The sequence below is a fragment of the Bos indicus x Bos taurus genome, chromosome 10, assembly GCF_003369695.1.
Source record: "Bos indicus x Bos taurus breed Angus x Brahman F1 hybrid chromosome 10, Bos_hybrid_MaternalHap_v2.0, whole genome shotgun sequence".
Taxonomy (NCBI): domain Eukaryota; kingdom Metazoa; phylum Chordata; class Mammalia; order Artiodactyla; family Bovidae; genus Bos; species Bos indicus x Bos taurus.
The window spans coordinates 87,401,166-87,420,240 of NC_040085.1; positions in this window are offsets into that span (position 1 = coordinate 87,401,166).

Below are 19,075 nucleotides of genomic sequence, written 5' to 3' on the forward strand. Positions count from 1 at the left end.
CATCGAACCTGGACTGGCGACTCGTTTCATACATGATATTATACATGTTTCAATGTCATTCTCAAGGTAAAATGAACACATGTTAAAGATTTGATTTAATGAGGGGATCAAGATGATGTTAAAACTAGTTCAAAGGAAAATTCTAAGAACAGATACATAAATATGAAATATTGAAAAGAATATGCAAATAGAGGTAGGCTGGGAGCTCCCAAAATTTCCCTCAGACTCAGTGACTTGGTAGAAGACACACAGGACCCTACTCCATACTTCTGTATTATTACAATGAAGGGACATGTTTTACAATTGGCCAAGATAAAAGGAAAAAGTCCAGGAGAAACCAGGTGTCAACTTCCAGGTGACTCTTCCCAGTGAAGTCCCACAGGGGTGTGTTTAATTCTTCCGGTAACAGGGGTGAGGTGGAGCATACCTGACTGTTGGTATCCATGGATTTTTTTATGGGAGGTCAGTCATGTAAACGTGTACTGTCCATGTAACTGATCTCCGTGACTCAGACTCTAGCCCACCACCCAGAACAACATAAAAAGGCTTTCACCATAAATAGCGTCATTAGGATAAAGTTACCTAGTACAGAGTGGCCCAAAGCATTTTTTAAAAGTACACAAAACATTTTTATCAGGAAGAATATTCTATGAGCCCAAAGGTTATCTCCCTGGAACTGACCAAGAGCCAGTCTTTGTTTGGAACATGAAGGATTTGGGCACCTCAGGCCTGCTGAGTTAACTGGTTTCAACTTAAAATGTCAAAACCATCTTTTCAATGGGAGCAGGGAAAAGTTGTTCTTCTACCACGCTGGATTCATACTCAATAACTTTCCAGCGATACCAGTTATCTACAACTGGGAGTAAAATAGGTCCCACAGAATCAGATGACATTGAAAAAATATGTTAGAGACAAAGTATGTTAGAGGTGATGCACAGCTTTCTCAGGAAGCACAACTTTCCCCCAATATCCAAATGCAAATTGGTTTTGTTCAATGAACCACTCTTAGTATGCCTCATGCTGTTACTTTTATGTATTAACTCATACCTTTGCATTCAGGGTTATTGGACTAGAGCACTATTCTGATGATGAAGAGACCGTATTTCAGAGAAGTCTGTGTTCTTGTTCACATAAGAAAGTGAAACCATATTTCAAAAGTCAGTGCTTGTTCCATATGAATAAACTCTGGACCAGTCACAGACATTTAGGGATATAGATGCTAATATTTTTCAAAATAAGAAAAAAAAAAAAAAAGATTCAATATTGACTCTTAAGTCTTTGCTAGTAGGCTAGACTACAGCTTGAGTAAGCTCAATTCTTTCTTCACTGAACGCATTCAGATAACCTCAGGGATCCTACCCAAATCCTCTCTGCTTAGTGTCTGAACACATAGGTGTAGCTTGTTACTGCAGTCCAGTGAAGGCAAACCTGAGCTACTCACTGGGCATTGTTCATACTAGCTGAGTGTTCCTTACTGTAATGATCATCCCTCGGTGAGTTCATGCAAAATATTTTGGAACTTAATGTTCACAAAATTACTGATTTCCAACCATATGATTTTCTCTTCTTTGAGAAGCATTTCAGAGTGTTGAGTGCCAATTATATCTCTAGCTTCCTGTTTCTCCAGGCTTGGCAGCTCTTCTCTTAAACTATCTCTGATAACAGCTTTCAATGCACTCTTTAAATTAGTAGTAAATTAGGAGGTTATTTTGCTAGCTGGTGCTTTGCTTGTATATTTTAAGTTATGTCTTCTCATAGGCTTCATTGAGAAAGGTATTGGAAAAAAAATTATGTCTTATATTTATCTAAAAAGATAGTTTGCTCATGGTGCTTATGAGTGTGTGTTTGAGGAAGATAAATGGATAGATTGTGTAATTTCCAACGTCATAAGAGATGCTATGAACATTATAGGAACAATGGCCTCACTTGCTAATGTGCAAGGAAAACTCCTCACAGTTTTAGGGAGACATCCTTGAAACACAGTGAATCTGTGTGTAACTTTCATGTTTAGAAATGTGACAAGTCATTTTGTCCTTTGAAAAGATGGAGGGTGGGCTCTGGGCTTTTGAGAGATAGATGGATAATTATAGATATAAAAGCATGATACATTTGAGTAGGGGGCAAGGGGTTAATTATAAAGAATAGTTTGATATGGTCTCATTAATGTACGAATATATGTGCATAGAAAAGATCCAGAAGCCTATACATTGCAGAGTTAATAGTTTTTCTGTGTCTGTTGGGATAATGAATGGCTGTAATTTTCTTCCTTTTGCTCAATAATAAAGATTTCTAAGTATTCTATGATGAACATATCTTATTTCTTTTTAATAAGAAAGTGAACAGAAAATATCTGAGTCTAAATGAGGTGCAGGGAGAATAATTGAATATGTGTTATATCACCTCCCACGGTGGCAAATGTCTTCAGCTATAGAAAGAAAACAATGAGGTGGGTGGAATTGGGTTATATCTGGTATTTCATCCAGTTGCCCTAAAATCAAATTCTCACTTTGCTCTGTCACTGAGATCTTTCTATAGTTAAAAAGGCAGGAAATACAGTATTGGAAGCCTTAAACACTGCTACATGGTATTACTTTTTTTACTCCAAATCAGGCTCAAAAGAGGAACAAAAGGGATTTAATCCAGAACTACTGGAGCAACTTCTTCTATGGACTAGTCAGTCTGTATTGAGAGGGGGAGGTCAATTAATTCATGCAGAATTTCTCAACTTTGGCACTAATGACATTTTAGGCCAGATAATTGTGTTTTGAGGAGGGTTATGTGCATTAGTCAAGGCTATGGTTTTTCCTGTGGTCATGTATGGATGTGAGAGTTGGACTGTGAAGAAGGCTGAGCACCGAAGAATTGATGCTTTTGAACTGTGGTGTTGGAGAAGACAGGAGATCCAACCAGTCCACTCTGAAGGAGATCAGCCCTGGGATTTCTTTGGAAGGAATGATGCTAAAGCTGAAACTCTAGTACTTTGGCCATCTCATGCGAACAGTTGACTCACTGGAAAAGACTCTGATGCTGGGAGGGATTGGGAGCAGGAGGAGAAGGGGACAACAGAGGATGAGATGGCTGGATGGCATCACTGACTCGATGGACGTGAGTCTGAGTGAACTCTGGGAGTTGGTGATGGACAGGGAGGCCTGGTGTGCTGCGATTCATGGGGTCACAAAGAGTCGGACATGAATGAGCAACTGATCTGATCTGATCTGATGTGCGTTACAGAACACATCAGCAGCCTCCGCCTGCTAGTGCCAGCAGCAATACTCAAGTTGTACCAACCAAAGTGTCCAGAGACTCCCAAGTATTTCTTAGGACAGTATTACCCTTAGTGAGAACCAAAACCTTAATGAACACTTGTCTGTAATTTCTATACATGCAGGATTATTTTTGGCTGCATATGAAAGATTAAGCCCCAGATATTGATTACTTAAGAAGATAGACCGTTTCTTCTTCCTTATATAAGTAGGAATCTGAAGGTGGACAGTTCAGAGTTAGCATGGCCATTCCACGGTTATCAGGAACCCAGAGTTCTTCAAACTTACCTCCCGCATTTCTTACCTTGCCTTCCTTTCTGAAAGTTACCTCATAATTTGAATTTCTTGTGTTGACCAGATGTCCAGAGTAATTTTCCAGGCAAATATCAAGAGGAAAGGCAAAGAAGTCTGAGAACCCTGTCTTCCTTTCTCTTTCAAGAAACCTCATGGAAGTCCTACACTCTTTCACTTTCATCTCATTGACCAGAAAACTTGCCACACAGCTCCACTTAGATGCATAGAAGACATAAATGTAGTCTGTGGGCTAAGCACATCTCCAGATTTCTGGATGGGGTTCAGTTAGAAAAAGGGCAAAAGGATGTCGGGGTTACATTCTCTTAGCATTCTGCATAATATACAAGTCTACCCTCTGAGAGAAAGCTTTGATTCCAAATAAAATATTACCAAATTGATTCAGAGTATCTATTACAAAATTGTCTTAAATAATGAAAATCTAATTGAACTAAGAGACTCCAGAAATGCTACTTTTGTTTTATTTCAATATTTGAAAAACCACCCTAAAGGATGGTTGCACTGCCTGGACAAGTGTACTGTGGATATCATTATATCTGTCTTCAACATTTGGCTTCCTTGCAAAAGGCTTACCTCTACCTCTGATATTTTTCTGAGAGCAGAGCCCAAAACACAGGATTCTGTGCTGGGAGTTCATTTAAAGTCATCTTGGGGGAAATAGCCGTGAGAAAGTGAAACAGGGAAGAAAGGGAAGACAATGCAAAGATGATTTTGATTGAATTGATTGTTGCCATGGATGATAGGAGATCCTGCAGAATCTGACACTAGCAGAGTCTAAGGAAAGGCACGTCAAAACTGCCCACCTGGAAAACAAACATTTATCTTATGTTTCCATTGTCACTGGGTCAACAGTGGCTCCAAAGGAATTGACTCACTTACACTCACGTATGTGGAGCAGGTACTTGGCAAAGTTTCCCAACTCTTGAAGTCAGAGCAGGAATTATATCTTGTGTGTGTAGAATCTAGACATCTAGAAAGCCTGTATGAAGCTGATTGAAAGCTTTATAAAACTGGTCTGTGGGCGGTGGCTGGACACAAGGGAGTAGGAGGCATTTTACCTTTCTACCTTCGCAGTTCAGGAGAACAGAAGGAGTTCATGAAAGCACATTTTGTTGATTACCACTGCCCTGGAGATAAGTTAGGAAGTTCTGTTCTGGTCAGTTGCTCAGTCATATCTGACTCTTAGTGATCCCATGGACTGCAGCACACCAGGCTTCTTTGTCCATCACCAACTCCCAGAGTTTGCTCAAACTCGTGTCCATTGAGTCAGTGATGCCATCCAACCATCTCATCCTCTGTCGTCCCCTTCTCCTCCCGCCTTCAATGTTTCCCAGCATCAGGGTCTTTTCAAGTGAGTCAGCTCTTCGCATCAGGTGGCCAAAGTGTTGGAGTTTCAGCTTCAGCATCAGTCCTTCCAATGACTAGTCAGGGTTGATTTCCTTTAGGATTGATTGGATTGATCTTGCTGTCCTAGAGACTCTCAAGTATCTTCTCCAACACCACAGTTCAAAAGCATCAATTCTTTGGCACTATAAATTATTAATTTGGAAATAGTAAACATGACAGATACACATGCATGCACATATACAGTGTGAAAGTCACTCAGTCATGTCAGACTCTGTGGCCCCATAGATTATAGAGTTCATGGAATTCTCTAGGCCAGAATACTGGAGTGGTTAGTCTTTCCCTTCTCCAGGGGACCTTCCCAACCCAGGGATCAAACCCAGGTAATCTGCATGTATATGCATATGTAATTTCCCATTTTAGTATTAAAGAGTCTAGCTATAATAATGTATTTTTCCAAGTCTATAAGCCAGGAGAATAGGAGCCATTGTTTTTAATGTTGTACCATGTTGTACATTTCTTCATTTGATTTCACTGCTAATGTATTACACAACTTTGCTCTACTTTAGTATTCATTTAACAGTTACTTGATTATCTCATCAATAGACCTGAGTCACAATGACTGAGGAAGGGTTGTAGACTATATTGTATTGAAGTGGCATAAAAATGTTCAAGGAAGACTGCCATATTTGATGTTGAAATTTATATGTTGGTTGGGAAGCTGACAGAACCTTGAATGAACTGATGGTAGGAATAAATGGTGAAGACCATCAATCAGTTAGGAAGTAAATATCTTTTAACATTATGAAAGGCTTACTCCTCATCAGTGAATCTTTGAAGAAAGTTACTTGTGGGATACACAGTAACTAGAAGAAATTATTACCAGAAATATATCCAACTTCAGAATATCTAAGAAAATGCCAATGCATATTATTGGAAATGCATTTATATGTAAACTGTTAATAACATTGGTATAGAGTTGAATCATTTAAGCTCTTGTTTGTAGGCAGGAAGATAAGATTTTAATCTGCCTTAACCTTATGGCAGAAAGTGAAGAAGAGCTAAAGAGCGTCTTGATGAAAGTGAAAGAGGAGAGTGAAAAAGTTGGCTTAAAGCTCAAAATTCAGAAAACTAAGATCATAACATCCAGTCCCATCACTTCATGGCAAATAGATGGGGAAACCGTGGCTGACTTTATTTTTCTGGGCTCCAAAATCACTGCAGATTTTGGACTGCACCATTGCAGTCATGAAATTAAAAGATGCTTGCTCCTTGGAAGGAAAGTTATGACCAACCTAGACAGCATATTAAAAAGCAGAGACGTTACTTTGTCAACAAAGTCCATCTAGTCAAGGTCATGGTTTTTCCAGTAGTCATGTTTGGATGTAAGAGTTGGACTATACAGAAAGCTGAGCGCCGAAGAATTGATGCTTTTGAACTGTGGTGTTGGAGAAGACTCTTGAAAGTCCCTTGGACTGCAAGGAGATCCAATCAGTCCATCCTAAAGGAGATCAGTCCTGGATGTTTATTGGAAGGACTGATGTTGAAGCTGAAACTCCAATACTTTGGCCACCTGCTGCGAAGAGCTGACTCACTGGAAAAGACCCTGATGCTGGGAAAGATTGAGGGCAGGAGGAGAAGGGGACAACAGAGGATGAGATGGTTGGATGGCATCACCGACTCAATGGACATGGGTTTGGGTGGACTCTGGGAGTTGGTGATGGACAGGGAGGCCTGGCGTGCTGCAGTTCATGGGGTCACAAAGAGTTGGACATGACTGACTGAACTGAACTAATCTTAAGGCTCCCACTGGATTGAAGTAAAGTACAAACTTCTGATATTGCCACTTACAGATATTGCATGATGTAAGTTTTGCTTAAATTCCAATTAACCAAATTTTGGGTAATTTGGGTTCTCATAACTAAAGACATCACTGCAATTAGAGTGAGTTTGGCTCAGTGTTATTGCTTCTGGTCCAAAAGTAAACATAAGTTCTAACTGAACAGGGTTTTTTTTAGTTGAAAGTTTTTCAGTTCCTATTAAGCTCCCTTCCTCAAATTTTATAGCACAAAAACACAATTCTCTAGATGCCTAGAAATGGTTGCTTAGTTCTCTGTGGAAGCTTCTGGCTTTTAAGGAATAAACAGTTTGATTTGAGCTAAAGGAGAGAGTAGGCACAGAAACACAGCTGAGACATCAATTCAAAGAGCATGAGTAAATGAACAGAAGAGAAATCACATTTGCTGGAATCCTCACAGTAAATAAATGAGGTGACAGGAGAGGGTTGCTTAAAGTGGGCTGAAGAGAACCAGTAGCCGAGCACTTTGCTTTCAATTTATCAAGTATTGAATCTGTAAATCTGAATCTAGTTTCTGTTTACCAGGTCCCTAAATAAGGTTTGCCTACCCTGTGCCAACAATCACCTTCCAGCCTTCTGAAATTGCTTCATTAGCATTTGTGAGAAAAGCCTAAGCAGTAGCAATAGAGAATGTTAATCTAGTGCAGACTACTGGCCCGTGCTCAAGACTGGTGGGTGGTTAACTCTTCCTGTGTGATCGTCAGAGTTATTTCTCCAAGTCAGCCAGCCCTCAGTCATGGAAGGCATAAATAGTGCCCCTTGGCCTGCCCTTTGGTCCCTGGAAAGAAGGAATTTATGGCTGAGTCTTTCACACTCATAATAAGAAAATCCCTAACTCTTAGGGGTCTCATTTTCCCTTCGATCAGGTGAATTCTTCATGTCAGGTAGGGCAAAGGAGGATAATGTAGGAACTCAGTATCTACAACTTGAGGGGCCACAGAAAAGCTTTAACTGGACCTCAATGTATCTCTTTGAAGAAAATTCAGATACAATGGGGTCCTTGGTTAATATTGTAAATTGGATTATTGTCGAGAAATATCCATTCTTCTCTGACCTCTGTGGAAAGGGTATGTTTGCCTCCCCACTGGATGCTGGCCTTGGCTGTGTAACTTTCTTTTGATGGGATCTTAGAAAGTAGGAGTTGAATTGAGGCTTGGAATATGGTTTAATTTGGGGCATGTCTCCTGTCCCTGCTTCTCTCCATGAAAAATGTCTTGGCTGGCCTTTCATCCAAGGGGCTTGCAAGAAGTTTTACGGACCTGACCTGAACTGAACCCAGGTCCTGGAATCGAGTTCAAACTAAATCAGCAAAAAACTATCCAACTCACAAGGCAAAGTCCACGAATGCTGGTATGTAAGCCGCAGCTACTCTGATATTCTTTAGCATATTTTAGCGACCAGTTTAACTGGATTGTATTTACAGCCCTGAAGCAAAGGAGAGAGTTCTCCTTTCCTCTTCAAGTATTTGTTTACAGGGCTGACACAGTGTTGAGAGATTTACATTGTTCTTGGCAATGCTAGTCATAAAGAACCCTCCTTCTGAAGCATGAGAAGTAATAGACTCAGATTTGATCCCTGGGTCGGGAAGATCCCCTGCAGGAGGGCATGGCAACCCACTCCAGTACTCTTGCCTGGAGAATCCCATAGACAGAGGAGCCTGGTGGGCTACAGTTCTTGAGGTCACAAAGCATCGAACACAACTGAAGCAACAGCACACATGCATGCAAGAGTTAAAAGGAGAATTGTTTATTTTGCTGAGGTGTTAAAAGAACAAGGCAGGTAAGATGTGAGGGCGTGTTTGGAAAGTACTTTATAGTGGGGTTGAAAACTAGAGTCTGCAGTGTGATTCTGAGATGGCTGGGCCGTGGCAGTGCTCATTCCTCCTGGGGATGAGAATGTTAGTATTATGGATGCTGGATTAGACTTAGCAGCCTGATGTCTCTAAATATCTATGACTATCTCTTCTGAAGCACAGGGGGCTTCCCCAGTGGCTCTGCAGTTAAGATTCTGCCTTTAATGCAGGAGATGCAGGTTTGATCCCTGGGTCAGGAAAATCCCCTGGAGGAAGGCATGGCAACCCACTCCAGCATTCTTGCCTGGAAAATCCGATGAAAAGACGAGCCTGGTGGGCTACAGTCCATCGGGTCACAAAGAGCCAGACACGACTGAAGCCACTGTGCATGCACGCACACACTGAAACACAAGCTGCCTGTGTAAACTCCTCCTGAATAATAATGTAGCTGCTACTTTCCAAAACGTCTGTATCCTTTAGCAAAGTTCCTCTTAGATTTGATAAAATCTTTTTTTTTATTTTATTTTTAAACTTTACAAATTGTATTAGTTTTGCCAAATATCAAAATGAATCTGCCACAGGTATACACGTGTTCCCCATCCTGAACCCTCCTCCCTCCTCCCTCCCCATACCATCCCTCTGGGTCGTCCCAGTGCACTAGCCCCAAGCATCCAGTATCGTGCATCTGTTCAGGAACAGTGTCACCATTAACTTTTCCCAACCCCAAAGGGAACTGAGGCGTCAAAAGTAACTCCTAAGCAATGTGCAGCTCTTGTTCCTACTCTGTGTGACCACTTAATGTTCGCTAAACTTATGTTTAGTTCAATTCAGTCGCTCAGTTGCATCAGACTCTTTGTGACCCCATGGACTGCAGCAGGCCAGGCTTCCCTGTCCATCACCAACTACCAGAGTTTACTCAAACTCATGTCCATTGAGTCAGTGATGCCATCCAACCAGCTCATCCTCTATCGTCCCCTTCTCCTCCTGCCCTCAATCTTTCCCAGCATCAGGGTCTTTTCCAACGAGTCAGTTCTTCATATCAGGTGGCCAAAATATCGGAGTTTCAGCTTCAACATCAGTCCTTCCAATGAATATTCAGAACTGATTTCCTTTAGGATGGACTGGTTGGATCTCCTTTCAGCCCAAGGAACTCTCAAGAGTCTTCTCCAACACCACAGTTCAAAAGCATCAATTCTTCAGCGCTCAGCTTTCTTTATAGTCCAACTCTCACATCCATATATGACTACTGGAAAAACCATAGCTTTGACTGGATGGACCTTTGCTGGCAAAGTAATATCTTCACTTTTTAATATGCTGTCTAGTTAGTTATAACTTTCCTTCCAAGCAGCAAATGTCTTTTAATTTCATGGCTGCAATAACCATCTGCAGTAATTTTGGATCCCAAAAAACTTATGTACTCTTGGCTAATTACATCACCAGTTTTAATGGACATAGTTATATGGACCCTTCTAACCAATCTAGTTTCTTTTGCTTTGGCTCCATCTCTTCATTATTTCTGGAGTTATTTCTTCTCTGATCTCCAGTAGCACACTGGGCACCTACCGACACAACAGACTGGTTCCAAATAGGGAAAGGAGTGCATCAAGGCTGTATATTGTCACCCTGCTTATTTAACTTATATGCAGAGTACATCATGAGAAACGCTGGGCTGGGAGAAGCACAAGCTGGAATCAAGATTGCTGGGAGAAATATCAATAACCTCAGATATGCAGATGACACCACCCTTATGGCAGAAAGTGAAGAGGAACTAAAAAGCCTCTTGATGAATGTAAAAGAGGAGAGTGAAAAAGTTGGCTTAAAGCTCAACATTCAGAAAACTAAGATCATGGCATCTGGTCCCATCACTTCATGGCAAATAGATGGGGAAACAGTGTCAGACTTTATGTTTTGGGGCTCCAAAATCACTGCAGATGGTGATTGCAGCCATGAAATTAAAAGATGCTTACTCCCTGGAAGGAAAGTTATGACCAACCTAGATAGCATATTGAAAAGCAGAGATATTACTTTGCCGACAAAGGTCCGTCTAGTCAAAGCTATGGTTTTTCCATTGGTCATGTATGGATGTGAGAGTTGGACTGTGAAAGAAAAAAAATCTCTCACCATTTCCACTGTTTTGCCATCTATTTGCAATGAAATGATGGAACCAGATGCCATGATCTTCATTTTTTTGAATGTTGAGTTTTAAGCCAGCTTTTTCACTCTCCTCTTTTACCTTCATCAAGAGGCTCTTTAGTTTGCTTTCTGCCACTAGGGTGGTGTCACCTGCATATCTGTGTTTATTGATATTTCTCCTGGCAATCTTGATTCCAATGTGAGCTTCATCCAGCCTGGCATTTCACATGATATACTCTGCATAGAAGTTAAATAAAGAGGGTGACAATATACAGCCTTGATATATTCCTTTCTCAATTTTTAACCAATTCATTGTTTCATGTCCTGTTCTAACTATTGCTTCTTGACCTGCAAAGAGGCTTCTCAGCAAGCAGGTAAGATGGTCTAGTATTCCCATCTCTTTAAGAATTTTCCATAGTTTGTTGTGATCCACACAGTTAAAGACTTTAGCATAGTCAGTGAAGCAGAATTAGATGTTTTTTCTAGAATTCCCTTGTTTTTTCCATGATGCAGCAGATGTTGACAATTTGATCTCTGGTTCTTCTGCTTTATCTAAATGCAGCTTGTACATCTAGAGGTTCTGGTTTACATACTTACAACATACTATTGAAGCCCATCTTGAAGGAATTTGAGTATTACCTTGCTAGCATGTGAAATGAGTGCAATTATGTGGTAGTTTGAACATTCTATGGCATTGCCTTTCTTTGGGATCAGAATGAAAACTGACCTTTTCTAGTCCTGTGGCCATTGCTGAGTTTTCCAAATTTGCTGGCATAGTTGAGTGCAGCACTTTCACAACATCATCTTTTAAGATTTGAAATAGCTCAGCTTATCTGGAATTCCATCCCCACCACTAGCTTTGTTCATAGTGATGCTTCCTAAGGTCCACTTGACTTCACACTCCAGGATGTCTGGCTCTAGGTGAGTGATCACATCATCATGGTCACCTGGGTCATTCAGACCTTTTTTCGTATAGTTCTTCTGTGTATTAGGTATATTCAGTAGGACTCAGAGAGTAGATAGTTACTAGACCTATTAATGGATGAGATTAGATGGAAAGAACAATAGTAGACTTGGTCCTGAGCTAATAGGATGTTTTCCAAACCCTAGGACTTCTTGAATCCTTGTTGGAGAGACATTGAGGCATTTGTGTGTAAGGGGGACCAGAAGAGTGTTATTCAAGCAGATGAGGATTCAGAATTTGTTAGAAATTTGAATACTCATTTTAGAGATTTTCACTTATAGAGAAGGTGAGTCTGAGACATACAAGTTACAACACATTGCTACCTTCTTTATATAATCAAGACATACATTGAAAACTTCTATAGTAGTGACTTCTATAATCATAATGGCATTAAATGGAAGGTTTAACTGACAGAAAATCCTAAAGAATATTAGCTTAAATGAGAGAAGCTGACTTTTTTGCTCATATTTACAAAACCTAGAAATAAATAGTCCATAGCTGGTATGATGACTCTGTTCCATATTGTTTAGAAACTAGTCTCTCAAAGTTATCACTGTATCATCCCTAGGATTTAGTTCATGGTTCAAGATCATGTTATCCATATTCAAGCACACTGCTAACAGAAAGGAACAAAGAAATTGGGACATCTGCTTTTTAATGAAAGTTCTCAGGTCTTAATGCATGAAAATTTAACTTATATTCTGTTGTCTGGAATCTTTTCATAGCTATAAGGGAAGCTAAAGTATATTCTGTAGTCTTTAAGTCTCCACTTTTTAAGTCTCCACTCTAGGTTCTCTGTTCTAAGTCTCTAGGTTCTCTGTTCTAAGTCTCTAAGTCTCTGTTCTATACATACACACACTCACACATATATTAATACAAATAATCTTAGTGAAAAGTTTGTAATACAACAGAAGAAAACAGATATTGTGGGACAAGTTGGAGTCTTTTACACAGTCCATCCCATTGGCCCCCTAAATAGTGATACAAGGCCTTCTTACTCATGGAGCTGCTCATCACCTTCTGGAAAGAAAACTACACCTTAATCATGTGTGTGTGTGGACTCAGTTGGGTCTGAATCTTTGTGACCCCATGGGCTGTGGCCTGCCATCAAATTTTCCAGACAAGAACTCTGGAGTGGGTTGCCATTTCCTACTCTAGGGGATCTTCTCAACCCAGGGATGAAATCAAGACTCTGGCGTCTCCTGCATTGGCCGATGGATTCTTTACCCTTGGGTCACTTGGGAAACCCACAACTTAATCATACCACTCACATCTCTCTCAAAGTCTAGGGCTCTAGTGTATAATCCCTTTGAGATTGTTTAGATATGGCTCGTATTGCTCTGGAAACTAGCAGGTGGATTTGCATCCCACACTCACCATTCCAATGGCGGAAGTGGAATAAAATTACAAACTCAAGTTCCATTTAGAAAAGAGGATAAAAAGTTATACATAGCTGTCACCAGGTCATTAGGCCACAGTAACCGTGTTCAGTTTTCTGGAAATTGATTTATAGGCCTGTCTAGAAGACTCCCCGCCTACTTTCTAGCAGGCCCTATTTTTTGGGAATGCTTCATCATACATCATCCTCCCTGACTCTAAGTAGGGTGGGCATTAGACATTTGGCTTCTTAGATCTACACAGATTCAAATCCCAGTCCTTGCTAGTGCAGGTTCGAGGGCCCAGGGATGGTGCTGGGAATGGAACATTATAGATTTTTATAAGGCCACACTTGCAGTTTCCTTGAAAAAAAGCAATTAGTAGGCTTTCAGTTTGTTTTACGTTAACCATAACCAGAACATCCCTGTACATAGTTTTTAAACTAAATTACTCTGATCTTAGATTTATTAGTATTTGAGCTTCACCCATTCCCCAGCACCTTCATGTAATGGCTCCTGCAGATATCTGTATCAATTAGCATAAGACAATCCGAAAATCTCAGAAGCTTAGAAAAGTGAAGGTTTGGCAGGAAACTCATCTTAGTGGTCACTCAGGGACCTAGGCTGGCAGAGCTGCTTTTTGACACATGCTGCCAGGGTCATTAAAGAAGGAAGGAAATATTCTGAACTTTAATGATTCTGAACCAGCTTTAACGATTATGTCAGAAAAATGTGCATTCCACTCAACATTGCACTGGCCAAAGTAACCAGGCCACCACCCAATCTTCACAAGGAATGGAGAGGTATAAGCCTACTGTGTACACCTAAGGGGAACAGTGTTAATGGCTGTTACATCTTATGCCATAATGGGTTCCATTATTGGTAAGGCAATTTCTTTCATCTGATCTTTATAATTTAGATGGCTTCTGTTGTATTCTTAATGGAAAATTCTTAAATCTTAGGGCCACGGTTTTGTCTTCTGTTCAGAGTATTTCTTTAAGGCATTCTGCTTAAACTGTCTTGGCTTCAGGTAACAAAGAAGCTGACCTTTTTTAATGCCATGCAAATCCAAATTAACAAACTCAATGAACTCAAATTTTAGGCCAAAGCAGTGGAAGGAGGGAGGAATGAGTAAGAAAATAGCAGTGTATCCTGGTGTGTTGTAAGGCAAGCTCTCACATGACATTGTGTTTATACACTAGTGGACAAAATTTTATCACAGGAAGGAAAACAAAAGTCTTTCCCCTGGCCATGTGCATACATGTGTGCTAAGTTGCTTAAGTCACGTCTGATTCTTTGCAACCCTGTGGGCTATAGCCCTCCAGGCTCCTCTGTCCATGGGATTCTCCAGGCAAAAATACTGGAGTGGGTTGCCATGCCCCCCTCCAGGGGATCTTCCCAACCCTCCTCCAGGGGATCTTCCCAACCCAGGGATCAAACCTGTGTCTTTTATGTCTCCTGCATTGGCAGATGGATTCTTTACCATTAGCACCACCTGTGTGACTAATTAAGTCTTCTACGACTAAGGAAAATTGCAGTTTGTACCACAGATGCTTTAATATTGCTCTGAGATGATATTTACCATGATTGTACACATAAGGAGACTAAAATTCAGATATGTACAATTAGTTCGCTTATGGCTACATGGCTACTGGAAAATTAGGGATGTAACCCAAGTTCTCCTGAACCGCAACACAGTCCATCCAACTACTTGACGCTATTGCATTCAAGTGCAGCCCTCACTAAAAGTTGAGTACGTGAGATCCCCTTTTGCACACTGAAGTACCCCAAAGAGCGGTGGTGCAGTGGTAAAGAATTTGCCTGTTAATGCAGGAGATGCAAGAGATGTGGGTTCGATCCCTGGGTCGGGAAGATCCTGTGGAGGAGGGCATGGCAACTATCTCCAGTATTCTTGCCTGGAGAATCCCATTGACAGAGGAGCGTGGCAGGTTACAGTCTGTGGGGTTGTAGAGAGTCAGAATGAGCACACACCCCCCAAAGTGTGACAGACGTGAAACCTTTCCTACTTTCTTCCTTTCACAGCTGTTTTTTCTGCTATGGTCTGAAGGTTTACATTGCCCTCAGCTTTGTATGTTGAAAGCCTAACCTCCAAAGCTGATGATGATCTGAGTAGCTGCGACCTTTGAGAGGTACTGAAGTCCTAAGGGTGGAACCCTATTAAATAAGAGATTGGAGCCGTATTAAAGAGGATGTGGAGAGGTCCCTAGCCCCCTCCTGTCATGTGAGAGCATCATGAGAATTCTGCAACATAGAAGAGCAGACCAGGTTGGAACCATCTTCCTGGATTTCCCAGTCCCCAGAACCATATGAAACGTGTATTGGTAAGCTACTCTAGTATTTTGTTATAGCAACTTGAATAGACTTAAGACATTTCTGAGATGACGTTACAGATCAGTAGAGTGACTAGAAACCTAAAAGCAATTATCTTCTCTCTTTTCGGAAAACATGATTTCTTTTTGTGGTTCTTTAACTGGTGTTGACTGCAGTCCCACTTACACTTCATTTCAGCACAGGGAGTCTTTTAGGTCATCATCCTCTACTTAGTTCAGCTTTCTACAGTCTTTAAGGTGAAGAGTTTTATTTTCTATCATAATCACATGCAGTCCAGATTCCTAGGGTTGGTTTCAAGGTCATAGCTGCAATCCTTTAAAATGTCCACATGGCTGGACTCCTTGACTGCCTATAGCTTCCATAATGAATCTGATGTGGGACTTGTGTTTCCAGAACGTTTTTTGATTACTGAGTGTTTTCACTGTTGATCTGGAATAAGTATATACTTGATTAAAGAGAATGGGTCAGTCCTCGCCTAGAGTACCAATTAGCCTTTTATATTTTAAAGAAGAGGTCAAACGCCAGGACCGAGAAAGGGTGGCTGAGATGGCTGGCTTTTATTGTACCTCTTGAATGGTTTATGATGTCTATTTAAAATTTAATTTTTTTAAGTTTTATCTAAATCAAGTTTGTAAATCTAGATCATTCATCCAACTTCCCAGAATGCCCATTTCTAGCTCACTCACTCTTCTTTGAATTTCAAGATTTTACTCAGAAATACACAATATTGCATATTTCTGCCAAATGTCAGAGTGCTCAAAAATTTTAAATATTAAAAAAAAATCACATGACCCCATTATTGAGCACTAATGTTTTATTTGGGAGCCCTTCAATCTAATAGTTTGTGTTCTTGTTTTATCCCTCTCTGAGTTTCTTAAAAGTTAACTAAAGCTAGCCTGTCAGATTCAACATCCCATTTTATTTTATTTTTTAAAATCACAGCTCTGCAGCATTTTCATTGTTCTCATAAAAATCTTTGCTTGTAGAGATGGAAAAGGCTTATTTCAGTGAGCCATTGAGTCCATTTTTCTCTGCATGCTTTTTCAGGGTGGTTTCAGATTTGAAAGGATTTGAATACCTACAAAGACCTTGTGGGGGAATTATTCTAAAGCTATCTATATCCCTTGAGTTTTTCATGAGAATGGATAAAGAATATGCTAACATGAAGAAATTCAAGAACTCCCCTCTTTCAGAAATACTAGAGAAAGCGCTGTGCTTTTCAAGGTGGCTGTTTAAATAATGGCTTTGCTGTCTGAGGGGGAAAAAGAGCTCTGAGTCAGGAGGCAAAAGCTCACTGTTATGATCAGGGACGAATTAATATAATACAGTCTTTGTAGTCATGGCTCCCCAGCAAGAGCTTCCAGCTGGATAGGGGAAGTTAGGAGACCACTGTACAGCTGGGACCACAATCAGCAGGTTAGGATTAATCATTGATCTCAAAGCTTCCTCTAGATTATCTCCAGGTAGTTTTCACCAGTGCAACATTCTGTTGGTTTATAGAGAAGGAGCACACGCCAATATGTGCATATTATCACCCTCTCTCTGCCATTTTATGGAAGTAGGGGCCTCAGGGAAAGTGAGTCATTCATCTCTACACAAAGCCTGTGAATCCCATTCTAACTGGCTCACTCTAGAGAGCAAAGGGACCCAAGAAATCTGTGGAGGCATTCCGAAGGCAGTGAGTGTTGCAGAAGCACAGGGCCTAAGTAGTCAAGTTTCTCCAGGTGGTATGGAGAGCATTTCTAGGACCCTTCTTGTACTAGCCCTTTTTGATAGTTTCTTGGAGCACCTTGATGAGATTTCACTTCCCCCTTTGGAATCCTAAACCTCCTTACCCCAGAAGGAAACACACACCCCAGAAGGAAACATACATATACACACACACAATGCAAGGGAAATGTATAATCTTTATTTCTGGGCATGACCTCCAATTCTGTTTGCATCATCTGGGTTGGACTAATCGAGAAGGAGGCCTGGAATCCAGGCTTCCACTAATGTTCTTAATGTTACATGTTCCTTCAGCCTCTCACCAAAGCTCCCACTTTCACATGTGTATGAGGCAATCCTTTGAAATTGGTTGAGAAGTGATGGAACAACTTCCCAAGATGTAGTTCCTATTTTACCACAGTCTTTATTTAGCTGGCTACAATTTTCTTGCTGTTCAATCCCTTTTGAGTGTTACTGTTTAGTTTAGAAACTCTCAACCATACTTTTATCCTTTGTATTTTGACTTTCTGAAGGTCATTTTTAAGAATCATGATAAAATGAGTGAACAGAGGAACCCCCTAAGATCACGGTCTCTGAGAAAGGAAACTCTTGGAGCTGGAATTAGTTGCAATGCATTGAATCCACATTTCTGCTCCATAGTAGCTGTGTTGATAATGGGCAAGTGTTGTATTCAGTTAATCTTTTCTTGTGTCTAACCTTTAAAGTGACACAACCCATGCTAAATTTTATGCTATTATTGTAAATAAAGCAATGCACTTGTAATCTATAAAACACTACACACACACACATCTGTGACAAGTAACATGTCAAATTGTCGTATTATCACCTTTATAGTGCTCACCACTACTTACTCATTCATTCATCCATTTTTCCCCATTCATTCATTTATTTATTCATTTATTATCTGTTTTGTCTCCCCTCCTCTAGGATTGTAAATTCCATTATAATAGGGACTTTATCTCTTTTGTTCTCTATTGTATTCTCAGAACCTAGAACACTTCCTGGCACATTGGATGCTCAGAGCATCGATTGAATGTGTGAAGGAAGCAATGATACTTCTTTATGTGAACAATGTTACTATATAAGAGAAATTGCTCACTTTTAAGAATTTCCGAATTTCTTTCCAGAGGCTGCTCACTTGTCTTTCGTTACTGTTAGATTTGAAATCTGAGCGTGAGAAGACTGTCTTATAAGAACTCATGCTACATAGAGACTCTGCATTACAGGCACCCTATCCCTCCTAGCTCCTTTCTATCACAGTTCAAAGCCAAGCTTTTTAAATGTATCACTTTATTTTGTGCATCTAGAATTATATATGGAGAAATCCATATGATGCTGAAAATCAGAAAAATTCTATTGAATCAACTGGGTGGAGATATTAGAATATTGAAGTACCTGGGAAAATTAATGTCTGTTTTGGCAGCCCCCGAATCTCATCAGGTTTATGCAAGAAAAGAATGAAGGGGAAAATATATAGACAGCCTAGTGTTTAGTATCCACAAAGAAAGATGTTTGTGTCTTACTAGAAGAAATGGCAATGTTGAATATTCATGAGGGAGATCCATTTTACACCCCCTGCAGGCACAAAATATTTGTATAAATATAAAATCTGTGCATAATTATGTCAAAACAGACATTCCCCAGAGGTTAAATATGCTAACATAGTAAGGAAGGTCTTATCCTCCTGTAGATTTTACTAAACAAATTCAAGTCACTGGAAGGATGTAAGCACTGTCTAGGAGCACAATACTTTAGGGTGGTCCAAAGGCGCATAACCAGAAATAGCAAGACTATACTAAGTAAGGCAGGTACTAAGGAACATTTTGGACTATGTTGTATTTCACTCCATAGCGATGCTTGTAGAAATGCCTTTAAGCTAAAACTCACAGTCTAATGAAATCTATTAGGTTGAAATTACCTTTCCTGTGACATGATTAAAGCCTTATTCCTTGA